At 40.1% G+C, this 25,051-nt stretch overlaps 1 long non-coding RNA gene across 1 annotated transcript in view; it reads left to right on the forward strand.

Annotated features, from left to right (window-relative positions):
- Positions 1 to 25,051, forward strand: part of LOC308501620 — a 46,151-nt gene that overhangs the window by 8,672 nt on the left and 12,428 nt on the right. The window contains exons 2-3 of the long non-coding RNA XR_013993930.1: positions 17,560 to 17,664; positions 21,647 to 21,700. This is a non-coding gene — a long non-coding RNA (uncharacterized lncRNA). The remainder of the gene's footprint in view (positions 1 to 17,559; positions 17,665 to 21,646; positions 21,701 to 25,051) is intronic.

Genomic DNA, 25,051 nt, shown 5'->3' on the forward strand with positions numbered 1-25,051 from the left:
TATCTATGTTTAATTCATTTTTGCCAGCAAGTCTGTCCTGAAATGGGGCGCTTCTGATAAATTCCTTACATGTGTGCTTTTTAAAACAAGTTCCATTTTCATGATTTCTTTGTCAGTGAGGGGGAAAATCAATTCTATAAGAATAGGTTTATAGAAGTATTATTGAAACTGTTGAAATCCCAAGATGGAGTCTTTAAAATGAAATGTGCTTAAACTAACTTATGATATTATAGTCAGGAAGGGAACCACGAGGGGGCATCAAGTGGCTGATAACATTGAGTTTCCTCCTCTGGGTATTGGTTACATGGGAAACTTCCTGTAATTTCCTGAAATTACAGTAAGCAGTGCACTTAGGAGAGACGTTCTACTCTATATGCATGTGTATTACACTTTAGTGAGAAGAAAAGCAATGTATTTTATATAATGATAAAATTCTTGCAAAAGTTTCCATGAACTAGAAACTCAATTAGAAAATTTTGTGAAATGTGTACAATTATTGCATTCTTCCAGCTAAACAGCCCCTCGAAATAGTTTACTGAAGGCCTAAAATGCAAGGAGTTGCATTAGATGTGGACCGTATCTTGTGGGAGAGGGAACATATCTACATAAAAAACAATTTATTTACCCTTAAGATTAAAGGGTATTTATTGAGCATCTACGATGTACCATACACTAGTCTAGGCACCTGAGATTACAAGTGAGCAAAACAGGCAGACCTCCTGCACTTGTGGAACTGCAGCCCAATGAGAGGAGACAAGCCAGCCAATCAAGAACAAACACTAGGTAAATTGCCCGCTAAGTTAGAAGGTGATAAGGCAAAAGCATAGAGAGGGAGTGCTGTGGGGGAAGTTTGCAATTTTAAATAGGATGTTCAAGAAGGCATCACTAAGAAGGTGATAGTTAAGCGAGGATATGATGGAGAAGATATTAGCCATGTGTATAGCTGAGGGAAGAGGATCCAGGCAGAGGGAACAGTGAGGCAAGAGAGGATCTGACAAACTCAAGACATGTGAGCCAGTGTGATTAGGATGAGGTGAACAACAGGGAAAGGAGCAGACGTGAGGCCAGGGACTTAATGAGGGGAAAAGATCATTGTAGGTTGTTGCAAGAGTTTGGATTTTACTTTCAATGAAAAGGGGCACCATTCCAGGAGTTTGAGTAAGGGAATGGCATCAGCTGACTTACAGTTAGAAAGGATCTGGCCACAGTTCTGAGAACAAACCATTGAGGAGGAAGAGCAGCAGCAGGGGAGACCAATCAGGAGGTTATTGCAATAATCCAGATGAAAAATGATGGTATCTGGAACCAGGATGGAAGTAGTAGAGGTGTAAGTAAGTGGTGGAGTTTGGATATGTCTTGAAGATAGAGTCAACAGGATTTGTTGCAGGATTGGATATGACATTCAAGAAAAGAGGGGGAGTGAAACATGATTTTGAGGTTTGGGGCCTTAACAAGGGTGGAGCTGTTATCAACTCAGCTGAGGAAGACTGTGCATAGAGCAGAACTGGGGAGGAAGATGAGAAGTTCAGTGTTGGGCACATTAGGTTTGAGATGTCCCTTAGATATCCTAATGGAGTGGTCCAGTCTGCAGTTGAGTATGTATGAGTTTAGAGTCCAAGATAAATGTGTGGAGGCAAGCATACATTTCACATAAATAGGCAGAAAGATTATATTTATAAGACTTGGTGAGATAACTAAGAAAAGAGCCTAAAAAAGAAAAGAGAATGAAGTCTAAGGCCTGGAACACTCCAAGAGAAGGACCCAGCAGTAGAGAAAGAAGGAACAGCCAGTTCTGTCCTAGGGTATTCCAACCTTGGAACAGGACTAGTTGCCTTAACACTACTTACCATTGTAATAATTACCTCCCAGGAAAATAAGTCCAAGGACATTTTTCCAGTTTCTATGCCAAGCATGATCATGAGTACCTGGCACATAGTAAGGTCTTCTTAATTATTGCAAATTGTTGAATGAATTATTTCAGAGCTCTGGGGACAGGCCAAAATCTCCTGAGGCTTGAGCCTGTATTAGACAGACCCAGTATTATCAACACATTTAGACTCCCTCCCCATTATAGCCTCCAGGCATATTGGGGACCAGATAGGTCGTGGTAGTTCCTGCTTCGGACAAAGCCGAAAGCCTGTAGGCTGCCGCATCCAAAACATCTGTTCTCCCACCCTGATCACCTCTAGCTGGATCAATTCTTTTTGGTCTTGAAGCATTTATCCTGCTGTAGTAAAGCATTCTTCTGCCCCACAGCCTCTGTCTTGCTGGTTCCTCAGTCTGGACTATCTCTCCTTGGAATAATTTACTACCTCCCTTCACCTAAGCCTCTGCTTAAGGTCTCCTCTTCAGAGAAGCCTACTCTCACCATTGGACTTCAAACTGCACTAGTCTTCCACTATCATTGTTTTTATTCCACTCACCCCTACCTGCCATTACATTATATTTATTTGTTCAGTTGGTGCTATGGGCTGAATTGTGTCCCCTTAAAATTTGTATGTTGAAGCCCTAACCCCCATCATGCTTTATTTAGAGTGAGAAATAAAAGGTTAAATGAGGTCAAAAGGGTGGAGCCCTGATCGGATTAGTTTCCTTATAAGAAGAGACACCAGAAAGCCAGTTCTCTCTCTCTCTCTCTGCCACGTGAGTACACAGCATGACAGTGGCTAATGTGCAAGCCAGAAAAAGAGCCCTCCTTAGGAACCGAATCAGCCAGAGCCTTGATCTTGGACTTCTCAAACTCCAGAACTGTTAGAAATAAATTTCTGTTGTTAGCCACCCAGTCAGGTATTTTGTTATGGCAGCCCAAGTGGACTAAGATAGTCGATTACCTCCTGCCTCTCCTGCTAAAACAGGGAATTTCTTTCCTTCTTTTACTATCTCCAGTATATAGATCTAGAACAAAGCTTCACCCATAGCAGGCAACTCATTAAATGTTGAATGAATCACCTCTCTCAGATCTGGTCAAGCGACCACTTAATTAAATAATGATATGGATTACTCACCATGTGAAAGGACCTATACTGGCATGAGTCAAAGTAAAAACACGTGATCCCCAGCCCACAAAAAGCCTGCAATCTGGTTGCTGTACAGTTGGGTTGCTCTGTGAGGCTGATGGCAATTCACTTCCCAAAGCTCTAAGTTCTTTTTCCTGCCAGGCTCCTGAGAGGAGGAACAGAGCCCTGAATAAAAACAACCCTCATGTTAGCAGAAGTTCCAGGGTGTTTTCCATGAGAGTCATCTCCGGGCAAACAGAGCAGGTTTTCAAAGTAAATTTAGCTTCTCATCTGGGATGAATAGTCTGTATTTTGTCTTCTAAACCATACTCAGCAATCCTTTTCTCAACCTTGGCCCTTGAAGAGTGGAGAAATGGTGTTTCTGAACAAACCAGTGACAGGATGGGAGTGTATTATAAGGACACTTGTAGGAAAGGGTTTGGGGAGAAACCTTTGTCTTCCTTCTCAGGAGACTCCTAATTCAGGATCTTATATCCTTGGTTAAATTCTGACTTTGAAAAGTTCCCAGAGTATACACACACACACACACACACACACACACACACACACACATACACGCTAGATTTAATATATTCAGACTGAAACCAGCTAACACAGTGACACATTGTGTTGAGGTTGATCTTTATTGATCTAACTCCGTGGACTTTGGAAATGAGAGCTCAAACTTACTATTTGTGTGGGAGAAGGTGATGATATTATGGATACATAAGACTATAAATGAACAACAACAACAACAAGATGATAAGCAATAAGAAAAGCTTTCAGAGTCTCACAGCTCAGTCCCTGTTAGGAGATAAAAGGGTTTTATTTCTGTCTCAAGCATAGGCTTCAGCAAACCCAAGTCTTGCTCTTTGTGGTGGGCTTATGAGCAGGGTAAATGGAAAAAGGGAAATTCCTGGCAAACTCTGGCTTGGAGATGGTACAAAACAACCTCAGTAAGTATAGTTTATTTCCTTGTTTCCTGAATCCATACTAACTTGCCCAGTAAAACTTTCTTTAGTCCTTTACTGATTCCAAAACTTATTTTAATTCTTGCCTTTCACTTCTTATTTCCTTTCCCACAGATGGTACTGGGTAAAATATAAGCCTGTAAAAGTAAAGCTTAAAAGACTTTCTTTTCTTTTTTTGGCTTTAAAATGTTTCACATGACTACATGATAGTCCCACCTCATCCACCCACAGTTACATTTTTCTTCTTCCTACCATTAATAGTTCAAAACATTCAGTTAGGCAGAAAATTTAGAATAAGGAACTTCATCTATCATTTTGTTGCCTCTTGAAGGAATTTTTTAAAAAATATTGAAGAAGTTAAATTTTTAAGTACAATAGAGTAAACACATTCATTTCACGCTGAACCACCCACTGAATGCAGCCTCTGAAGAAACCTGGACAGAATATAGGGGGCTTCTGGGGACTCTGAAAGTAAATAGAAGCAGGGAGATTAGAGAAGGTGACCAAAATGGTGCGTTATCACTTTTCCCCTCTGATATCACTTGAAATGAACTCAAATCTGCCTAAAGCCCAGAATGGGCGATGAAGTACAGATAGAATTCCAGAAGAAGTCCTGTAATTCTGGCTCAAATAGTGAAAAAGGGAGCTCCTAACACTTGGAGGGACTGGAGAAAATCATTATTTTTCTCTTTCTCAATTCTCTCATTCACTTTTAGCTCTCAAGAAGTCCTGAAGTGGTGTCAGTAACAGGAGCATGAAGGAGCCAAAACTCTGAGAAAGAGGCACGCTCCTCACCAGTTGGAGGAGCTGTGGTCCCAAGGGGATGAGGCAAACTACTGTGGCTGTGCCTGCCTCTGTGTCCACTCATCACTTGGCCTCAGAGGTGAGACAGTTACAGGAAGGGAACAACAGAGTAGGGCTACCAAAACCCCAGATTTCTGGCCAGATGACCCAAAAGGGGTGCCCCAGGAAACAAAAGCTACCAAAGAGATCATAGGAAAAAAAAAAGCAGTTCAGGATGGCAACCCCCGGAAGTTGTTTATGAACTCTTGGGCTCACTCCTGATTTGCACATGCATAGATCGGAGCCTAAACAACATGCACATTGAGAACTGAGCAGCAGGTTGACCATTGCCCAGGTCCTTGACTGGTACTGGCTGACACATACATGAGGCAGAACTGAATAGGATGGCAAAGGAATATTAGAATCATAACCCACAGATGGCTGGTTGGAACTTGTAACTTGAACCCATCTGTGTCAGTTATCTGCTAAAACCAAAATATCATATTCTCAGTAGGATTTACCCAGAATCGCCTAACACAGTATACAAAATATCTAGAATACAATCCAAAAGTATGAAGCATGCAAAGAACCAGGAAGATCATGACTCATTTGGAAAAAGATGATCAAGAGATGCCAACCCCGGGCTGGCCTGGTGGCTCAAGTGGTTGGAGGTCCGTGCTCCTAACTCCGAAGGCTGCCGGTTCGATTCCCACATGGGCCATTGGGCTCTCAACCACAAGGATGCCAGTTCTATTCTTCGAGTCCCACAAGGGATGGTGGGCTCCGCCCCCTGCAACTGAAATTGAACACGGCACCTTGAGTTGAGCTGCCTCCCAGATGGCTCAGTTGGTTGGAGTGCCTTGTGGTCCTCTCAACCACAAGGTTGCCAGTTCGATTCCTCAACTCCCGTGGGCTACACTCCCTGCAACAACAATGGCAACTAGACCTGGAGCTGAGCTGCACCCTCCACAACTAAGATGGAAAGGACAACGACTTGACTTCGAAAAAAGTCCTGGAAGTACACACTGTTCCCCAATAAAGTCCTGTTCCCTTTCCCCAATAAAATCTTAAAAAAAAAAAAAGGAGATGCCAACCCCAAGGTGACATAAATGTTGGAGCTATCAGACAAAGACTTAAAGGAGCTATTGTAAAAATGCTCCACCAAGTAAGGAAGTGAACTCTTATACAAATGGAATGATAGGCTGCCGCAGGTAAGAAAAAGAATATTTAAAGAAGAACCATTTGAGAATGTTAGAACTGAAAAATATAAAAACAAAAACAAAAACAAACTGGATAGGATCAATAGCAAAAGAAGTTAGCAAAGCAAAAAGTGAACTTCAAAATAATTAAATAGAAATTATTCAATTTGAATAACAAAGATTAAAAGACTGGGGGGTAAAATGAACAGAACTTCAGGGGCCTGTAGAACAATACCAAAAAGGCTAACATTTGTAACATCAGAGTCTCACAAGGAAAGGAAAGAGAGTGTGGTGCAGAAAAAATATTGGAAGAAATAACAGATAGAAGTGTCCTAAATTTGGCAAGAGAAATACACTTACAGAATCCAGAAGCTCAGCAACAGCCCCCCAAAAGGTAATCCCCAAAAATCTACTTCTACACACATTATGGTCAAACTGCTGGAAATTAAAGATAAAGAAAAAATATTAAAAGAAACCACAGAAAGATAATACCTTACTTAAAAGGAAACAATGATTTGAATGACTATAGATTTCTTACCAGAAATCATGGGGGGAAAAAATAAAACAACATTTTTAAAGTGCTGAAAGAAAAGAACTGTCAATTCAGAATCCTATAACCATTACAAATACACTTCAGGAATTAAGGGGAGGGGAAACATTCTTAGATGAGTTAAAAACTAAGAGAATTTGCTGATAGCAGGCCATTCTAAAAGAACCACTAAAGGGAGTTCTTCAGACAGAAGTGAAATGATGCTTGAAGGAAACATAACATCAGTAATGAAAGAAAAGCAACAGACACGGTAAATGTCTTAGAAAATATACTATTCTTCTTTTATTGACTATTTTAAATATGCTTAATGGTTGAAAGCAAAAATGATAACATTGTATGATGGAATTTTCAATATTTGTAAGACAACTACAACACAAAGCAAGGAGGGAAGGTGTTTTATATGAAGGAAAGGTTTCTGTGTTCCACTTTAAGTGTTAAAATATTGATTCTAAGTAAATTTTAAAAGTTAAGCATGTGCATTGAAATGTATAAGATTCAGCAAAGCAGTGCTTAGAGGGAGATTTATAGTACTAAATACTTATATTAGAAAAAAAATGATTTCAAATCAATCATCTACATTCCCAATTCATGAAACTAGAGAAGAGAAAAATAAGCCCAAAGCAATAAGAAGGAATAATAAAGATAAGAGCACATAGCAATAAAATTGCAAACAGAAAAATAATAGAAAAGGCAATAAACCCCAAAGCTCTCAACACACACACACACACACACACACACACACACACACACACACACTCCAAAAAGAAAATTTCCAGATGCAGATGATTTCACTGGTGAATTCTACCAAACATTTATAGAAGAAATAACACCATTATACAAAAATCTTTTCCAGAAAACAGAAGAGGAAGTAACACTTCCTAACTAAATTTATGAGCTCTGCATTCTCTGATACAAAAACCAAAGACAACACAAGAAAAGAAAAACTAGAGACCAATATGCTTCATGAAAATAAATGCAAAAATGCTCAACAAAATCAAATCCAATAACATATAAAAACAATAATATTCCATGCCAAGGAGAATTTATCCTGTGAATGCAAGACTGGTTCAATGTTGATATCAGTCAATGTTATTTTATTCAATAGTTTAAAGAGTAAAAAAAAACCAATCAACCCAACAAACAAACAAAGAAAAAACCCACATGACACCTAAAGCATGATACATAAAAGAAGACATTAATATATTGGACTTCATCAAAATTAAAAACTTTTGCTCTGCACAAGACATTAAAAGCATGAAAAGACAAGCTACAATTTGAGAGGAAATATTTGCAAAGCACTTTTCCAACACAGGATATTTATCCAGAATATATAAAGAACCCTCAAATATCAACAATAAAAAATCCAATTTTTCTGAACGGACAAAAGACTTGAATAGGTACTTTATCAAAGAGAATGTATGAATGACAAATTAGCCCATGAAAAGGTGTTCAACATCCATTAAGGAAATGCATATCAAAGCCACAATGACACATCCATTATAGTAGAATGGCTAAAATAAAAATTACTGAAATACCAAGTGATGGCAGGGAGGCAGAGCAACTGGAACTCTCATATTTTGCTGGTGGGAACACAAGATGGTACAAGCATTCTGAAAGAATGTTTGGAAGCTTTTAATAAAGCTAACCATAGTTACACCAATCATATCCAGCAATCCCATTCCTGAGTATTTATCGTAGAGAAATAAATATGCTCACAAAAAATTTATACATCATTTTTTATATAATGGCTCTAGTCATGATCAACAAAAATTGGAAACCATCCACATGTCCTTCAACTGGTGAAAATATCAACAGACTATGGTCCATCTAAATAATGGAATACTACTCAACAACATAATGAAACAACTATTGAACCATGCAACAGTTTGGATGAATGTCAAAGGCATTAAGCTGAGTGAAAGACGCCAGTCTCAAAAGGTTACATACTAAATGTTTCCATTTATATGAAATCTCTAAAGAACGAAATCATAGTGATAGACAACAGACAAATGATTTAGTGATCTTTTAGCGATTAGGGGTTGGAGGGAGAGTGTGATGGCAAAGGGAGCTTTGGGGGTGATAGAACTGTTAGTATCTTGATCCTGGTGGTGGTTGTATAAATTTTATACACATGTCAAAATTTATAGAATTGTACGTACAGAAAAGGTCAACGTTACTGTACGTTAATTAAAAAAAATTAGACTAGAAAAAGCACAGAAGATTGCTGATTTATAAACTAGGCAGAACGTCGTTATTTTGCTCAACTTTCCTTTTCCATTTATCTGGGATAGAGAACAGTTCAGGCAATGTATTTTAAGATTTAATACTCTACATGTTTGTTCATTCCCAACTTCCATCAAAGCATCCATGCAACTTGAGTCACCGAGTGCAGATCTGGAACAGATAGCTGGGGGAAAGGACAGGCTATCAGGAAGTTAATGACTTGGATGGACGCCATTGTTTAAAGGAACAAGGAGGACATTCAAACCTTAATGAAAGTATTCAGTCCATGAGACAAGGAGACATGCTTTAGCTTTAATCAGCTTTTCCAGCAATATGTTCCAAGAGTTTGCTGGGTCAGCAAATGACAAACTTCAAGTTCTTAAGCTCACGAGAGAGAGAGAAAACATCACTTTTTTATGTTCCTCAACAAAACTCTATACCCAACAGAACTGCAACCAAGTCCAAAGTAAGACTACAAGTTTGTTGATGTTTCTTTCTTTTTTTCTTTTTTTTTTTTTGGTAGGCGGATGCTCCCTGAGATCTTATCTGCCTTTTGCACAGTTGTTCCTACTATCCAACACATTCTAGGTAGTCACTTAGTGTTTATTGGATTTAATTGAATATTAGAAAGTGAGTTTCACTTGCTAGGATTATTTTAGAATCCTTGGTTCCAGACTAGGTTAGCAGTTGTCGTAAAAATAAGAGGGAGATGCCTGGTAGAAAACAGAACATCTTGTTGAAATCCTTTTTGTGGTTAGAACATTGTGTTTCACATCGGAAAGGGGAGGCATCATCACGAATCCCACCCATGTGTGTCAGGAGAATCGGCCTTGACTCCAGCCTGGGTTCTGGCTCTCCAACACTCCCAGAGCAGAGGGCACAGAGATGGCCCCGGCAGCTGGAGACGGACACCCCACTGCCTCATGTGAGCAGAAGCGGTATCTTTTGAAAACATCAAGAGTGACCCGGAGACTTGCTTTTGCTTCGATTGGTTCGTTTTCAAGTTACCTCAGGAAAAGCAGGGTCTATTGTGGGAATGCACGTGCATTACTTCTAGAAACAGTCAGCTCAGGAACAGAGGCAACACCGCCCTGGATCAGCCCTATCTCAGCACATCTGCTGGGCACAGTTTCTCATTTTTGTCTCTGCCCACAGAATTCTCTGCTTATGCATTTGCTCCTGGGAGCAACAGGGAGATCTTTTAGAATTTTCTAGTTCTGATGGGTTACAGAATTGGACTGGGCCATAGTTTTATGTCACAGCCTAACTAATGGATGAACTGTCCTTGGTTCATAAATGCCTGCACCTGGGACCACAAGATACAAATGTATCACAAAAAGTTGCGGAGTGGGACTGGGGCTGGGGCGCTTCCCTTCACCAGGTTACACGAGGGGCAGGACCTGTCATTTGAGGACTGCGGTTCCTCTAGAGTTTGGAGCTGGGGCTCATAATGCTTTGGTGACACTCTTCTAGCTCACATTACACAGCAGTTGGAGGGGTGGACAAGGGCAGTGGTTCTCTTTCAGCTGGAAGGACAAACTCACAAAGTGACGTTGTAGCACATGTCGTGTGTCCCCAAAAATAAGACCTACCCCGGGAATAAACCCGTTAAGATTGTCAGCCAGACGGACACATTTAGTATGTTATGACAATGTTCCAGATGAAGATGACATGACTGTATTTGAATAAATGTAGATTGTTGTACATGAAAAAATAAGACAGCCCCTGAAAATACACCCTACTATGTCTTTTGGAGCAAAAATTAATGTAAGACCTGGTCTTATTTTCTGGGAAATATGGTAGCTCATGTTGCTGGCTGGCACCCTCAGGTCCCACACAGAGGTGGAATGCTCCTCTCCGGCATGGGAAGTGCCCTGTGCAGCAGGTGTTATGGGGGGGGGAACAACCTGTGTGTTGACTAGTAATGTGAGTAGGGGATATCTTGGGTTACAATCGTAGTATGGCCACTTGCTTCGTGATTCTGAATAAATAACTTCGCCCTCCGAACTTCAGTTTTATTAGTTATAAAATGGGGATAATTCTCTCTTAGGTTGTTTGAAACAAAGTGGAGATCATGTTATTCCAATACGTAGAATCCTGCCTCCCATTGCTCAGAACCACAATCCAAGTCCTTACAATGGCTGACAATGCCCAGAACAAAGTCTACACGCTCCTCACGCCCAGGCCTTCTTCTGGTCTTGCTCTGCTGTAGCCACACTGGCCTCCAGGCTTGTCCTGGTACAGTCCGGGCATCCTCCTAGCTTGGTCCCTTGCCCTCACTGTACCTTCTGCCTTGGAAAATCTTCACCCAGACACCTTCGTATTTGAGGAGGGTGACTGGCTGTGTGTGCATGCTTCAGGCCTAATTCAACCAAGCACTCCATAATCAACTTCCAACCTACACGGAAATACTACTGTCTCCGTCAAGTTTCTCCTGACTACGCAGTTTAAAATTGTAACCACTGCCCTTCTTTTCCGAGTTCCAGAGTCCCCTTGCCCTGCTCTGCTTTTCCATTCTAACACAGTACATAATTAATTATCGGTCGCGCTTATTTTTCCTCTCCCACAGTGGAATGTAACTCCCACAGAACATGGATTTTTGTCTGTTTTTTTCACTGATCTTTCCTTAGCACCTAAAACAGAGTAGGCACACAGAAGGTACCCAACAAATCACTTTGAAGAAATGAGCAAGTGTGTGTCAGCTTCCTTCTGGCTTCATTTCCTTTCATTGCAGCCTCAACTTCTGATTATTATCTGAATCGCCCTCTCACCCTTCATTCATTCATTTATTCATTTGTCTGTTCAACAATTATTTATGTGTCTGTCTGTACCAGGAACTGGAGATAGAGCACTGAACAAAACTGAGTCACTACCTCCTTACTTGCCAGGAAGGCAGGCAATAAATACATAAAAGAATAAAAATGTACTATAATGTTACACGCTGTAGGATACCAGAATGTGTCACCCCAAAATATGACTATAGGAGACCAGAATATGTCCCAAAATATGTATCTTTGGCATAATGATTATTTTAAGATGATTATTTTGAGAAATAGCAGACACAGGAGATGCTCTGAAAATAAAGTAGAAATTATCCTTTGATAAGGGATATTTACATTTATAAAGGAAATCTCCATTTGTAAGTGTCTCTCCCTCTCTGTTCCAGGAAGAGAAGAATGACCAAATCATAAGAGACTCTTATCATGGAGAAGACACCTACTTAAATCTGCATAACAAATCTTACTCTTGTTCACCATACTTTTTCTAGTCACCTTCCCATATTTGCCTCCCCCACACCCTAATTCCTTTGTTTTAGCTGAAGGTGGTGTTTAAGCCCAAGTTCTAACCCACCTCTTTGAGTTACTTCTCCCTGAGTTTCTCCCATGGATGTATGAGGCATATTTATTAATAAAGTTCTGTTCGTTTCTCTTTTGTTACAGCAGCATGATTGCCATGTTGCTACACTCGTCCAGCCAAACATCATGTGTTAGAGCCTGCCATGGCCACATCTACACCTAATCAGCCAAATTGTGTTGGAGGAAAATTGACATAATCGGTAGACTGTGGTTTCAACTCTTGGATGGGTTCTCAGCACTGTTCCGATAGTTTTTAGCTTATTCTTCCAGTCTCCATGGCAGCTTTTGCAAACCTTCACACTTCCCTGAACCAAAAATACTGATAAGAACAACAACTAACTTTTATTCACATTTTCTATGGCCCAGGCCACATGCTGAGGCTTTTGTTCTTACATCTATCTCATTTTGTTTTCACCTTATACGTAGGTTAGGTACTATTATTTTATAGATGAGAAAACTGAAGCTTAGAGCAATCAAGCAACTTGACCAAGAACCTCAGTAATAACGGGGGGAGCTAAGAGTCAATCCAGAGCTGGACTGTACTCACCTAATCCAAATTCTAGCCCCATCCCTACTGGCAATCTACCTCGCCTTATCCCCTACTTCATGTGCTCAGAAAACCAAGAGTATGGAAGGGGTCAAGCATGAAAGCCTTCAGACTACTGACATAGTTACTAGCCAAATTTCATCAAATCTAAGAGTATTGATTATAAGAAGCACCATTATTAGTTCATATAACCCTAAAATAATGTTACAATTGAATTACGAAACAATGTTAAGACAATTCCTATATGAGATGTTTTAAGGTGAAAATAATGTGTTTAAAAATGGATAATTTTTCAATATGGCACATCTACACCATCAAAATCTCTTCTCGTGTCAAAAGATGAGGGGTCTCTCCTCATCTTTGTTCTTTTTCCTTCTTGACCTTTTTCCATTGATATTTTTCCTTTTCTCTCTAGAGTTTTCAACTCTGCCTCTCTCCGACTAAAACATCTTCAGGTCTTCATGTCTCTTTCATCCTGAAAATCATCTGCTTAACTCATGCTATGTCACCCCTAGCTGTTATTCCATTTTTCTTTTTCCCTTCTTATTTATTATTTTTTTCTGTCTTGTATTTCCATTGAAACCTACAAAGACTATCACAGAGACATCAGATATTTGGGTCCTAATTATAAAGCCTAATATTTGTTTGCAACATCTCTGTTAGGGGTATATGTTGTGGCTGTTCTCTGCCCAGCAAATCTTCCATTGTGGAACCAAATTTCTCCCACACCATCCCACTGAAACCCTGTTTAGTACATATGTTTCAGGAGCACTGAATTCCTCAGTTCCTGCCTCCAAGAATGGGCACATGATCCAGGCCTGGTCAGAATACTACATCAAGGTTGGCACTGGCCTTAGAGTGAAACAATGATGAGCATATCACCTAAGCCAGGCCAATCAGAATTCTGCCCTGAACTTTTCTCTTGGAGCTCTCACGAAAAATGTACTCTTTCTGCTGAGATTGTTCTTACACTGCTGGTGGCCATTTTGTCCACCATGTTGAAGTAGCCTATCTAAGAAATGGAGAAAGATATGGTTACCCGATGCCATTACTTGATCTCCTAGATCCAAAGATGCCTAAAACCAGGCTACTCCTAGACTTTTCAGGTACGCGAGTTAATAAATTCCCTTTTCGTGCATGCTGTTTGATTTGTGCTTCTGTTACTTACAACCAAAAGTGCTATTGCGTTGTTCTGTGTTTTTTTAGGTGATGGTCAGTCAAATGTTACTACAAGAACAGACATAGGAGAGGCACAGAAAACAAAGTTCATGATACTCACAGGTCTAGAGATGGGCTCACCACTTGTCACACAGGGTCACATGGAAAGCTCCATGACTTGTTCAGGTGGCAGAAGACAGGAATGAGGCAGGAAAACTGAGGCTAGAGCCTTTTTGGAGTTTCTGCAGGAAAAGCAAGATAGTGCAGGGTAAACTAGGATTGTCTAGTTTGAATAATTTTGGTGGGCTCTAAACCATAAGGGTGGTCTCTTGTTGCCTGACACCTCACCTAGGATGATTAAGGCAGAGGGATGTTGTCACCTAGTGTGTAGGACCTGATAGAGGAGGTCTGGCACTGGATGGATTAGTTTTCATATCAAAGGCATGCTCCCAGCTGAGTCCTTTGCTATCCCTAAGAATTTGCTAACCTCAGGAGGGGCAATCTCTTCCCAGCCAGAAAGGTAATTTTATTTTATTTGTTTTAAGATGTCAAAACACCATAATACACAGAAAATAAAAAAAAATATGTACAATATTTAAAGCTTTACAATTTTTACAGAGCTTTGATGTGCATTATTTTACTGGATCCTATGGTTTTTTGGGGGCAAGGTATATGTTTGTCTTGCTCGTGAGTAAATTTCTGGGAATTAGCACATGCTAGACATCTAACAGGTGCCCAAAAATATTTGTTGAATGAAGTGAGCAGCATACATGTTATTACTTTACCCATTTCATAAAACAGGATAAAGAGATCAAAGCGCTAATAGGTTGTAGATTTTTGTCTTGTATTTGAATTGGATTAAAGTGGACTAGGTTAAGAGTGTATGGTGAAAGCCTAAATTGGGAAGGGCACTGTGGGATGGATTTGGATTAAAATGCGGTGTCAAATCCATCCTAGTCTTTTTTTCCCGGAATTCCACAGCAGGTCTTAACTATCTCTGCCTCAACTTTTGCTCCTCCGCAATCCACTGCCTACTCAACAGTCACAGTGATCTTGGTACAGTGTCAGACCAGATCGTATTACTCTTCTGCTTTAAACTCCCCAATGGTTTCCCTTTACTTTCAGGGATGAAAGCCCAAATCCTCAACATATCTATAAGGTCCTTATGATCTGGTTGACCCCTGCCTATCCTTTAGCTTCGTGTCCTCCTATCCTTTTCTGCGTTCTTTCTGCTTTAGCCAAATAGCTTTCTTTCCATTCTAGAAAAATTATCTCCCAACTCAAAGCGTTTGCCTAAAATATGATGTATTACAGAAGGGTACACTTGAAACCTATGTAACTTTACTAACCATTGTCACCACAATAAACTTTAAAAAATTATATGTATATATATATATATATGTATATATATATATACACATACATATATACATATATATATATACATATATATGTACATATGTTTGTATTTCCTCCACTTTTTATCTAGTAATATCCTCCTCAATAGTAAGTTTTCAGTTCTAACATCATTTTCTCCAGAGCCCTCTGAATTCTTCTTCCCCACTCTCATTCTAGAAGGGTCCCCTTTTTATCCACTTTTGTCCCAGTGTCCCATAGCACCTATCAGTGTAATTAATGATTAAGTATGGATTCCCCAAAAGACCATCAACATAAGCTGTTGATCATGTAAAACTTAGAAATGCCTCAGAAGGGAGAAGTCAGGAGCTGATATTTATATAGCTTTGAGTTCTAGACTCAAGTGGTTTTAAGGGGACATCATTGAGCTCAGGCAAAGTTCTTTACATAGTAATTTAGCGTTGGTGAATTTAGAGGTGAGAGTCTTGAAGCAAATCTTTTAAAAAATTTTTTCAATTACAGTTGACATTCAATATTATATTAGTTTCAGGTGTATAGCATAGTGATTAGACATTTCATAACTTATGAAGTTATCCCTCCCCAATAAGTTTATTACCCACCTAGCACTATAAATATTTATTACAATATTATTGACTATATTCCCTATGCTGTACTTTACATCCCCATGACTATTGTGTAACTGCCAATTTGCATGTCATGATCCCTTTACGTTTTTCACCCAGCTGCCTAGCCCCCTCCCATCTGGCAACCAATTGGAATGATATAGCTACAAATCAGGAAAAGTCATGTATTGCAAGAGACTACCAGAAGCTAGGAAGAGGCAAGGAAGGATTCTTCTCTAAAGCCATCAGTTTGTTCTCTGTATGAGAACAGTTTGTTTCTCTTTTGATTATTTGTTTATTTTGGTATTTAGAGTCCACATATAAGTGAAATTATATGGTATTTGTCTTTCTCTGTCTTATTTATTTCACTTAGTACAAGACCCTCTAGGTCCACCCATGTTGTTGCAAAAGGTAAGATTTTATTCTTTTTTAAATAAACGAGTAATATTTTATTGTATATATGTACCACATCTTCCTTAATCATCTATTGATGAGCACTTAGATTGCTTCCATATCTTGGGTATTGTATATGAAAGTTCCTTCTTTGTCTCGTTTTAACCTTTGTTTTAAAGTCTATTTTGTTTAATATAAATATTGCTACTACAGCTTTTTTCATTTCTATTTACATGACATTGTTTTCCATTCCTTTACTTTCTGTCTGTGTGTGTCTTTAGATCTGAAGTGGGTCTTGTAGGCAGCATATGTATGGGTCTTGTTTCCTTCTCTATTCAGGCAACTTATGTCTTTTGAGTGCAGCATTTAGTCCCTTTAGTTTAATATAATTATTGATAGATGTGTAGTTACTGCCATTTTATTATTCATATTTTCTTTTCTTCCCTCCTCCTCCTCCTCCCTCCTCTCCTCCTCCTTCTTCTTCAAGAAGTTCTTTTAACATTTCCTGTAACACTGGTTTGGTGGTGATGAACTCCTTTAGCTTTTTCTTGTCTGGGAAGCTCTTTATCTGTCCTTTGATTCTAAATGATAGCTTTTCTGGGTAGAGTAATCTTGGTTGTAGGTCCTTGCTTTTCATCACTTTGAATATTCTGTGCCAGTTTTTTCTGGCCTGCAAAGTTTCTGTTGAGAAATTAGCTGACAGTCTTAGGGGAGCTCCCTTGTAGGTAATCTACTGCTTTTCTCTTGCTGCTTTTAAGATTCTCTCTTTGTCTTTAACCTTAAACATTTTAATTATGATGTGTCTTGGTGTGGGCCTTTTTGGGTTCATCTTGTTTGGGACTCTCTGTGCCTCGTGGGCTTGTATGTCTATTTTCTTCACCAAGCTAGGAAAGTTTTCAGTCACTATTTATTCACATAGTCTTTTAATCCTTTGCTCTTTTCTCCTTCTGGTGCCCTTATGATGTGAATGTTATTATGTTTAAAGTTGTCCCAGAGGTCTCTTAAACTATCCTCATTTAAAAAAAAAAAATTGTTTTCTTTTTGCTGTTCTGATTGGGTGTTTTCTGTTGCCTTGTCTTCCAAATCACTGATTGTATTCTTTGCTTCATCTAATCTGCTGTTGATTCCCTCTGATATATTCCTGATTTCAGTTATTGTGTTCTTCATTTCTGATGAATTCCTTTTTATGGTTTCTATCTCTTTGTGTAAATTCTCACTGCTTTCATCTATTTTTCCCTTAAATTCTTTGAACATCCTTATATTCAGAGATTTGAACTCTGTACCTGGTATATTGTCTCCATTTGGTTTAGTTCTTTTTCTGGAGTTTTGGCATCCTTTCATTTGGGACATGTTTCTTTGTTTCCTCATTTTGGCTGCCTCTCTTTTTTTATTTTTATGTATTAGGTAGATCTGCTATGCCTTCCACTCTTGGCAGGGTTGCCTTATGTAGTAGTTGTCCTGTGGGGCCCAGTGGTGCAGTCTCCCCGGTGATTGAGCTGAGTGCTCCAGGTATGTCCTTTACATGGATTGTCTGTGTCCTCCTATTGTAGTTGATCTCTGATTGCTGTTGGCAGGTAAGTGTGTGGGATTGACCCTTTGGCTGACTGGCTGTGAGGACAGGCAATGCTATAGTGGACAAGCTCTGGTGCAAAGGCTGATCCCATGGCTGACCCTTATTTTAGTGAGGATCTGGTGCTTGCCAAATTCACGTTTGGGTATGTTGTTTGTGGAGCTAATTGGGTAATGCTCTGGTGTAGTCTGAAGACAGCCACTGGGTTTGTTGCTTCTGGGGCTTCTTGGGAGGGGCTCCAGTCTAGGGCAAGGTCAGCCACTGCCTGTGCCTGGCTCAGAGCCATCTGGTCAGAGCTACATAGTGATCTGTGGTTGGCAGCTGCCTATGCTGGTCTTGGAGGCACCTTGACGAGTCTATGCTGCAAACCAAGGCTGACTGCCACTAATACCTGGGCTACTTAGCAAGATATAAGGCTAGCGGCTGCTTGTTTGGGGTTTGTGGGCCTCTGAGAGATTTTAATAAAGTATGAAGCATAAGCCACGACAGGCCATTTGAATGGGAAAGTCACTAGAAGCAGCTTGGGTGGGCTTACAAGTTGGGTGGGGTGAGGTCTGCAGGAATCACCAGCATGGAGCCAGTTTGATGGAGACTTGGATTTGGTGCCCACCTGCAACTGCAGGCAAGGTGGAGGGAGAGCTCAACAAAGGAGCAACGCCTTCAGCCAGCACTTTTGTATGGGAGAAAGCTGCCCCTCCAGCCCTTGCCCTGCAGCCAGACAATTCTTTTCCTCCTTGTGCATCCCTTGGATTTTTTGAGCTGCAGCCACAGAACTGGAGCTCAGAACCAGTGAATCTGTCAGTAAGTCAGTGCACAGGCCCTTTAAGAGGAACACCTGGGACCCCGGCTACCCTCATCTCACCTGGATGAAATCCCAGCTAATTTTCACAGCTAGATGTTGTGAGGACTCCTTCCTCTTCCTGGAACTGGTGGTCCAGGATGGGGAGCCTGGTGTGGAGCTGGGATTCCCCTTGTGCCTCAAGGAGGTCCTCCACAGCCGAGATATCCCCCCTGATTCTTAACAAACACATGTGGGTGTGGAACCAGCACGTTGTGGGTCTCTGACCCTCCTACCAGTCTCAACGTGGCTTCCTCTTTATATCCTTAGTTACAGGAGTTCTGTTCAGCTAGTCTTCAAGTATTTCTCAAGGGTGGTTGTTCTATAATTTAATTGTAATTTTGATGTGGTCATAGGAAGAAGTGAGCACAGTGTTTACCTACTCTGCCATTTTGACTGGAATCTTGAAACAAATCTTGATAAGTAAACAACTGTTCGATGAATGAGCAGTTTGTCAGTGCAGCAGTCTACTGTCCTGAGAAATTGATTGTTTGAGCAGTGAGAGTTCAGATAAATGGACTTTTTAGAATTTCCTAAGACAAACAATAAAGTTGTTTACTGGCATAGAGCCTTAGCAACCTGAGCTAGAATTACTGGACCAAATAATAAAGTCAAGTTATGTCAGTGGCCATAGTTCTGAGTCCTCAGTTAAGGAATATAGATGCAAAGAGTCTCAGTTGTCATGATATACCTATGTTTATGTCACCTCTTCTCCAATAGCACTTTTGGCAATTGCAACTTTACATTTGATTAATGTCCATCTCTGCCAGTAGAATGTTTGCTCTGTGAGGACAGGTTCATACTGCTTTTGCTCACTATTTTATTCCCTATACTAGTCACAGTACCTGGAACACAAAAGGTATTCAACAAATATTTGTTAATATTGAATGAAAACTTGGACAACAGCCTGGATCAGAAGATGGGGAAGAAATTTGAGATTATTTTCTCTTCTGTTCCATGTTAGAGTCCCAGTAATGCCAAGGTGGTGCTGAGAGAACATATTTAGAACAGAAAGATGAAAAGTTCCACTTTGGGAAACTAATTTTTATTTCTATAGGTAATAATACATCTGGAATTTAGAAAAGATAAAAGCTAGGGCAATATATGCAAATTTTATAATTTTTGTTTATTCAAAACGACTCACAAATCAATCATGGGGAGCTGTCAGATGATTAGCATGCTATAAATCTGACTTTATCAGTAAAAAATCCTCCCGAAAAATCCATTTAGATTAAAAGTTTTCCCCAGTCTGGACGAGACTAATTAAATGTACTAGGTTGTAAAGATGATAATAAATACATACATGGCACCTTCTATGTGCCAGGTACTCTTTTAAGTGCTTTACTTTCATTAACTCAGTAAACCTCATTATAACTCTATGAGGTAAGTGCTATAATAATCTCCATTTACAGACAAGAGACATAAAGAATTGAGCAAAAGCTGCTTGAAACTACATGAAAAAGCTACATTAACATAACTTTCTATTCTGGGAAGTTCTTGCCCAGGAAGATAAAGGTGCAAAATATGTTTCAAAAACATCCTGAAAATTCCTTTAACTGAAGAATAGATAATGAAATGGAAAACCAGATTGCTTATCAAAGGGTTGTTTACTCATCAAGAGTCACTTTAAAATCCATGCCTTGCTGAATTCACCAGTCTTAAACTATTATATCACAACTTGGCAGGTCCCCACACTGGAAATATCACCTTAAATCAGACTGCCTAAACCTTATAAATATCCATCCTTGAAGTCACACTAAGCCACCTCTAAGCCACACTAAGTTCTGTCAAGATGGTGCTCTCCTTTGCTATGCTAAGCAATACACTTGGCTTTGCTTGACCAGTAGGCTATTTTAGTGGTCTTTTCAGGGAGTTGGCAGTTAACAGAACCAAGAGCTTAATGCCTTATGCCTAGTGTTTTACTAGTGTGTTTCCTAATTTTGTGCAGAGAAGGAAGTAAGGCCAGGACTTACTATTCAAATGGACACCCACTTCACTTGGGTAAAACAAGTTAAGTTTTAAGAAAATTAGAGCAGACTTATTTATATCTGTAACAGAGCTCAGCATAACATTAAACTGAATTAAATACAAATTGTGGACTAAAAAGACAGAAGCAAGATACTTAAATGAGTATAGCCAAAAACATCACCAAAACCGGAGAGGTAAGGATAAAGGTTAGAGTGGGGAAGCTCCCAGGTACTGTCAGGCACAGAAATTAAAAGTAGTGGTTTTGGATTGAGAAATAGATTCAAGTTCTGGCTTTACCATTTAGCAGCGATTGGACCTTGGGTAGTTAACCTCCCCGAACCTCAGTAGTTCACCTGTAAAATAAGAATAATGTTAGTACCTACATCAGAGTTAATATGAGGACAGTGTATGCCAAGGGTTTATCACAGTGTAATTGGTGGTATATATTGCTGTTATTATAATTCAATTCACTACAGGATTTTAGGGCTTGGGAAGAAGGAAGATAAGATCAGTGGTATACTTGAAGGGGATTGAAGAATTCAAAGAGAAGAAACAAAATATCTAACAATCTGGAAATTCAGGACTGAATTTTTCAGTAGTCATCTGGTATTTTTCCAAGAAGACTGGTTACCAAGGCCAGAGGAATAATTCCCCAACTAAACTCTCCATTTAACATTAAAGCACTATTTACCTCCCAAGAGGATTGCTCAGGCAGAGTTTAGGACTGTAGCAGAAGCTTGACCTTAAAAGTTTAAGAATTTAGAACCCTGGGAGAGAGATGAAATCTGTCAGTGAGAAACATCTAAGTGTTTTTGTGGGGATATGTAGGAGGAGAGTACTGTTGTTTTCTAGATGCTATCGCTAGTGATGCAAAAGAACATGAGCTCACTGAGCCCAAGGTTGTTCTTTTCCAAACTTGCTTATTCACCAACCAAGCAAGTCTTGCCCAGAAATATGGAAAGGAGGTATTAAGTGAACCCAGCACTTATTGCAAGCCACAGCAGTTTTATGTGTGGCCTCCAAAGATGAATAATCTTGGGGAAGGAGGCCATTTTTCTTATTATTTGTAGGACTGTAGACCTAATATCTCTTTTGTATTTATCTTGTGCTTCTAGGAGCTGTTGCTTTGCATGCATGAGCTCACTTCACCCTTCTACAAAACTTTCCAGGTATGGTATCTCCATCATTGAACTCCTCCTTGATTTACTTGTGTTTTCTTATTAAGTACGCACAATTTTGTGGAAGAATCCTGGGGTCAAGAAAATCCAATGCTTTGCAAGCAGACAGGAGAGATGTGGTGTGGTGTTTAGCTGCATTTGTCAACAGCAAAAAGTATAGCGAGTCAACAGAAACATGTTCAAAGTAGAAGTAGCAGGATGGATGGATGGCCGCTTGAACATGAAGGACTAAGGACCTCTGTTTTAACTGTGGCCTTAAACAGTAACTACACATTTAGCGAAGGGGTATGTAAGTATAAAGATACCCCTTTATACTTAGAAGGAGAAACTAAGTATAAAGACAAGTCTTGAGGTTGATCTTGAGATTATGAGACTGGAAAGGTCAACTATTTTCTCATTCTAATGTCCCACTTGGAAAATTGGGCAGTTTTCCAGACCCCAAATGAATTATTTGGATAGGTAAAAGTTGTAAAACAGAATATTGAGCGTATATGTTCACACCCACCTCCAATTTTATTTCGTGTGACTTGATTTTTAAGTTAATAGTATCTCAAGATACAATCTACATGGGATTTAATAATTTTAATTCCATCTCTTATCTCTTTACTATAAGGAGAGTGATTCCTCTCTGTGTTAGTGAATACCAACCCTTTCTCAGAAACAATAAAAATATAAATAAAAGTTCTTCAAAAGTTCTTCAGAGGCAACAACTGAACTATGCCAGTGTTGTGAGCTAAATATAAATCACAATTGTACTAACTTGTTGAACTGTGTATTTCCAAGTTTCAAGCTTAAAGGATTCATGAAGCAATTTTAAAAAGGAATACTGCCCTAGAATAAAAATGCAATTTGCCAAACTCTCGTTAGAGCTCCTTCAACACAACTTTGCAAACATTCCTGAGCATCTTCTATGGGCAACAATCTGTTCAAGTCTCCATAGGGATACAGAAATGAATGAATATGAACCTGGACAAAACTACGACACAAAGTAGGAAAAGTCTAAAGTAATCATAAGGGGGAGAAATTGCAGCTGGAAAGCCTGAGGAAGTAGGTGGGATTAGAATTTGGTCTTGGATGGGTGAGTGAGGTGAAGTGGGGCCTGCGGGGGATCGGGAAGGAATGAGGGTTTGAAGTAGAATGGTTAATAGCGTATTGTGACAGAAGTAGCAATCATGACTGTTGGGGCCCTGACAATAGTGCGATGCTATAAACTCTGGTTTGCTTTCTAAAAAGAGCCATTAAAAATGGAGCAGAGGAGTGATTTCCTTTGCTGTCACTGAATTAACGTGAAAAGTATCAGTACCAGATACATCACTCTGCCCTTTTCAGCTTTCTCCTCTGTTCTCCAAGAGGGCAGGCAGGCCAATAGAGGCTACAGTATGAGGGGTATTCCTCACCTTCTGGTTTGGCCAATGAGGTGACTTGCAAGAGATTCAAGGGAAGGAGGTGGGTAATGTGAGGGAACTTGTTTTTCAGGCTTCCTTCTTTCAGGGTCACCTTGGGCTGCTGCAGCCCACACGAGAACTACACAGCTTCTCTGAGCCTGTGGGTTCTGATAAGCACTTCATCTCCTTTTCTGGGTGGATCTAGGAGTGGGAGAGCTTGGCTTATTCTTATTCCCTACACCCTGCCACACCATTGTAAAGAGTCTTTTCATTAAATTTGCCTCAAGTTATTCTAAGATGAGTATACTCTCTGTTCCCCCTTGAGCCCTCTATCAGACCTGAGTAGAGAAACACTGGGTATCTGCTCACCTCGATCCTAGGAGGGGCACCAAGTGTCTATGCTTAGGCTCTGGGGTCCCACAATTCAGGCCAAAGTTTTTTGGAAGAATTTTTGGGTCCCTGGCCCAACTTAGAGGCATCAGACAGTCTTTTGGGGAGTCTGCATTAAGAAATTCCCTATGTAGGCTGGCGAGGAGATGAACTCAGGAGTTGTGGTGTGCCATTTCTGCCCTAAGTGGACTGAGAAGGAGAGGAAGTTGATCGGTAGAGAAATTCATTTATTAATGTTATTGAGTTCTGAATGGTTTTCAGCCCTTGGTTCCAGTCCCTTCTGAAGGCCAGGTAAATTCTTGTCCTCAGGTCCCATGAGATAACTCTATTTTCTTCAGTAAACACCACACTTACACGCACAGAGACTTTCTTTTGTTGGTTTAAGCACATTTGCTTCATATTTTGTTACTTGCAGCAAAGAGATGTAACTAATAAAAGACCCAATATACATAATCCCGGTTACCATTTATGGAGTACTTAGTGTGCGCCAGATTTCACATGACTTATCTTTAATCCTCTCAACTACCTGAGAAGTATTTTTGTGACTTTGATCTTTCTTGGCTTAAAAGTTCCTTCCTTCTATGTCCCTTAATTTTTTCTGGGTGTCCCCAAAGGGGTGCCTCATACTTTCTCACAAAGCCATTGGTCATCCTCAGTCACCATGCAGTCTGTTCTGTTCTTTTTCTTCCCTCACAGATGTCACTGCACATTGTGAAAAATTGTCATTTTCACAATGTGCATATTGTGGATGCTACCAAATGTTCTGATCCTCAGTGTGCTCAAACATCTCTGAGTTTGGTGAAGAGATAGGGAGAATGTCTCCTCTACCTCTGTGTCAACTCAGCCCCTTAGCTGTTCTGCATGTGGCCAGAGGCTCATTGCTGATGAGACCCATGAACTAATGGCAGAGTCGTGTACCACAAAGGTTACAGGGGGCATTGAACTCCCTGGTCCTTCGGGTAACCTGGTGCAGACTGGGTGACTAGAGCCCTAGCTCTGTCATCTAACCTTGAGCAATCTTATTTTATCCCAGCGTGGCCTACAGACACTATCATTTTCTGTAAATACCATGGCATGAATCTAGCCATTCACACAAACCCCGTTCCCTGTGCCAGCCATAGGGGATACAAATCCAGTCAGGACCAGATCGACAATAGATGTTGTACCATTATTCGCATGCTTGCCCTTCCTTTTTCTGGCTTTTCTTTTGGAAAACAAAACTTGCATGCAAACGAAGAGGCAGAGTTGTGGGGTGTGTATATAGATGTATTATTAGGGAATAAAAAAGATACTGTCTACACTTTCATGAGCCAGTGCAAAATGCCCTGTTATATAAGCACCATCCCGCTCTGACCAATCAGGAAATAGACTTCAAGAGTTACGTCACCTACCTGAGGTCACACACTAAGTGGCAGAGCTGGAATTCTAATCCAGGCATGTCTGGCTTCAGGGACACATGCTTGATTCCTCACTATTGCCACATCCATTCTTCCCAATGTTCCACCAATCAGGATTATGGCCTCCCAATCTGCCTTCAGAGAACAAGTGCTGGGGCAGCCATGGACAT

The sequence above is a fragment of the Rhinolophus hipposideros genome (genome assembly GCF_964194185.1).
Source record: "Rhinolophus hipposideros genome assembly, chromosome: 9".
In the NCBI taxonomy this organism is placed as follows: Eukaryota; Metazoa; Chordata; class Mammalia; order Chiroptera; family Rhinolophidae; genus Rhinolophus; species Rhinolophus hipposideros.